This window comes from Triticum dicoccoides, chromosome 7A (genome assembly GCF_002162155.2).
Source record: "Triticum dicoccoides isolate Atlit2015 ecotype Zavitan chromosome 7A, WEW_v2.0, whole genome shotgun sequence".
In the NCBI taxonomy this organism is placed as follows: Eukaryota; Viridiplantae; Streptophyta; class Magnoliopsida; order Poales; family Poaceae; genus Triticum; species Triticum dicoccoides.
In genome coordinates this window covers 68,064,710-68,067,733 of record NC_041392.1, presented here as the reverse complement: position 1 = coordinate 68,067,733, position 3,024 = coordinate 68,064,710, and the positions used below count along the sequence as shown (strand labels likewise).

At 49.9% G+C, this 3,024-nt stretch overlaps 1 pseudogene; it reads right to left on the bottom strand.

Annotated features, from left to right (window-relative positions):
* Positions 1-266: 266 nt before the first annotated feature.
* On the bottom strand, positions 267-2,008 carry LOC119332486 (annotated as a pseudogene).
* Positions 2,009-3,024: the final 1,016 nt, after the last annotated feature.

Below are 3,024 nucleotides of genomic sequence, written 5' to 3'. Positions count from 1 at the left end.
TGTGAAGAGGCTCTTGAACCATAAACATTTATCAACCAGCTATACTTGTCCATGTACGGGTTGGCTGTGCTCTCCAGCGGGTACTCATCAATGCAGTCTACCTATGCACCTTTTCCCGCCATATCGCGATTCACATCCCACATGCAACTGTTGCACATGAAGCCAGGTCCGAAGGTCACCATGAGCACCCTTCGTCTCATAATGTAAAATATTTTTTGACATTAGTGTGGTGTCAAAAAATGTCTTATATCAAAAAACGTGTTACATTATGAGAGGAGGGAGTACAAAATATATTTCACCAATATTCAATACGCGAACAAGAACAAGTTGCGACCGACACCACGCTAGTTTACCGGTATTTGTACCCCCAATACTCTCTGGCAGAGAGAAGTTATCCACTGTTCATGCTTTTATTTTTCGGATTATGCTATGCGGCGTCCACGAGTGTTAGAACAGCATGGAGTCGTCATCAGTGTCGTTAATCCAGCTGTATTTGTCCAGGGACGTGTTGGCTGTGCTCTCCATTGGGTATTTGTCAATGGAGTCGGCCCACGCACCCTTGTCCGCCAGATTGCGATTCACATCCCACATGCAAGTGTTGCACTTGAAGCCCGACCCGAAGGTCACCATGAGCATCCTGTCTCCTCTCTTGAGCCTCCCCTTGGCCTCCATGTACGCAAGCACGTACCAGACGCTGCTGGTCGACGTGTTTCCCCAGCGGTGCAGCGTCATCCTCGATGGCTCCACGTCTGTCTCCTTGAGCCCGAAGTTCTTCTTCACGGCGTCGATGACCGCAACCCCGCCTGAGTGGAGGCAGAAATGGTCGACCCCGGTCTTTTAAGTTGACATTGGAGAACTAGGTTGTAGCCTAGTGGCAAGAGAGCGCAGTGGCGTCTCCAGCAACCAGGGTTCGAGCCACGTCGGGGACGAATTTCTGGTTTCTCACAAGGGATGCTTCTTCTATATCAATAAACCATGGGTGCTAGTGCCCATGAGTTTCATCTTTAAGTTGACATTGATCTTCACTCGCTGGCGGCGCTGCATTTTCTGCCACGTAAAGCTGGCGGCAAGCCGGAGGAGCTCCCTAGCAGGGAGGACGTAAGGGACGAGGCGTTTCAGGTTGGCGGCGAACGCTCGGACGGCAGCCTTTGGGAGGGTCTTGTTGATGCTGAACCCGGTTATGTTGTCTGCGTCCTCGCGCTGAAAGATGGCGGAGTACGCATCGTCGTTGGCGGCCACGTTGGCACGCACGAGGCGACGTAGCTTCATCTTCGCGCGTCCACCCAGCGCGGGGTCGCTGGTGAGCAGCGCCGCTGCCCCGCCGCAGCGGAAAAGGCATAGTCCCAGCATCATGGACCTGTCCGTGCCCTGGTAGTTTCCAGGCGAGAGCACCTCCGTCGACAGCACCAGCGCAAGCACGGGGCGCGGCGACCGTGCCCGCATGACGTTCTGGACGATATCCAAAGAGACGAGCGTGGCGCTGCAGCCCATGCCGGAGACATTGTACGCGGCAACGTCCTCGCGCATTCCGTAGACCGTAGTGGTGCCCGATCCGCGAGGCAAGGCAAGGCTCCGGGTTGAACATGTTGACGTTGACCACGAGCACGTCCACGTCACGGGGGCCGAATCGGGTATTGGCGAAGAGACCGGCGACGGCGTCGATGATGAAGGCGTCCATCTCGTCGAGCGCATCCTGATGGGTGAGGCACTTCTCGCGGCCGGCCAAGAGACCAAAGGGGAGGTAGGTCTGCTCACCCAGACCGGCGCGAGACGTTAGGCGGAAGAGGTAGCGTAACTCAGGGGCGCCGAGCCGCTTGTTACGCTCGGCCAGTGCGACCCCCATATCCGTCGTCACCTGGCGGTCGTCTGGTGGTTTGTAGCAGACGTAATCGAGGAGGTAGCACTGTGAACACCGGCGACGGGAGGCGGCCGTCCAGGCCAGATAGGTCAAGGCCATGGCCATGGCCGCCAGCAGGACGGGGATTGCGAGGAGCTCCATATCAGCTGGATGATGATGCACACCTTAATTTGGCTCCTGAGAACCGATTGAGTGGCCTACATATACTGTGAAGTTGCGAGCGACCAGGCAGCAGCCAAGGGAAGCTGGATGTTCTTGGAGTGCACTAACTGTTCTCTTGCTAACTACTAACTGATATTATGCTTTCTTGTACGAAAGGATGACACTGTGCCAATGAGACCACCGATGTCGACCCATGGGATTGGCTAGTTTGGTCCACAAGCATCTGTGTAATCTTGTACGTGAGAGACGTCTATAAAGATACTAAGCTCCCACGATTTGAAGCGCTCCGGTGCATCGGGGTTTGTGGGGTCGTTGTGGGACCCGCATGTAAGGTTTTCTGTTGCTTAGTTTTATTTTCCCTCCTCTCTTTATTTTCTTATACATGTTTTAATTATGAATTCTTATTAAAATTTGCAAACATTAAAAATAAAATAAAATAATAATGTATACTTTAGATTCATTAATATTTATTACATTCATGAGTATTTTGAAGTTCACGGGTATTTTTAAAGTTTCCGAATATTTTTAAAATCTGAAACTTGTTTAATTTGCAAATGTTTTTTAATCCATGAATATATTTTAAACCCATAAACATTTTCTACAATTCATAGTTTTGTGAATTCACATATTTTTTAAAATCCTTGGACATATTTTAACTAAACTAACATATTTATTTAAAAAAAATAGTCCATTTTTCTGAGCGAGCAGTGGAGCGAGTGGAAAAAAGCTCATCGACTGCGAGGAATAGGGAGTCAAACTAAGAGAGCGAGAGCTCGTGGGCCGATCCATGTGAGAGTTATAGCAGCAATTCCATGATTTTAGCGTGGATAGGATCTCTCAAGAGGTTCAAACGACCACCACCAACTGGTACCGAGACCGACACGTGTAAAGACACCACAACTGACACACCAAAAAACTTCATTCTCCTCTAGGAAATATTGTCTCCAACAAAAACCCGACATGATATACAAATGAAAAAACACCTTCATAATGTAATTAAAACA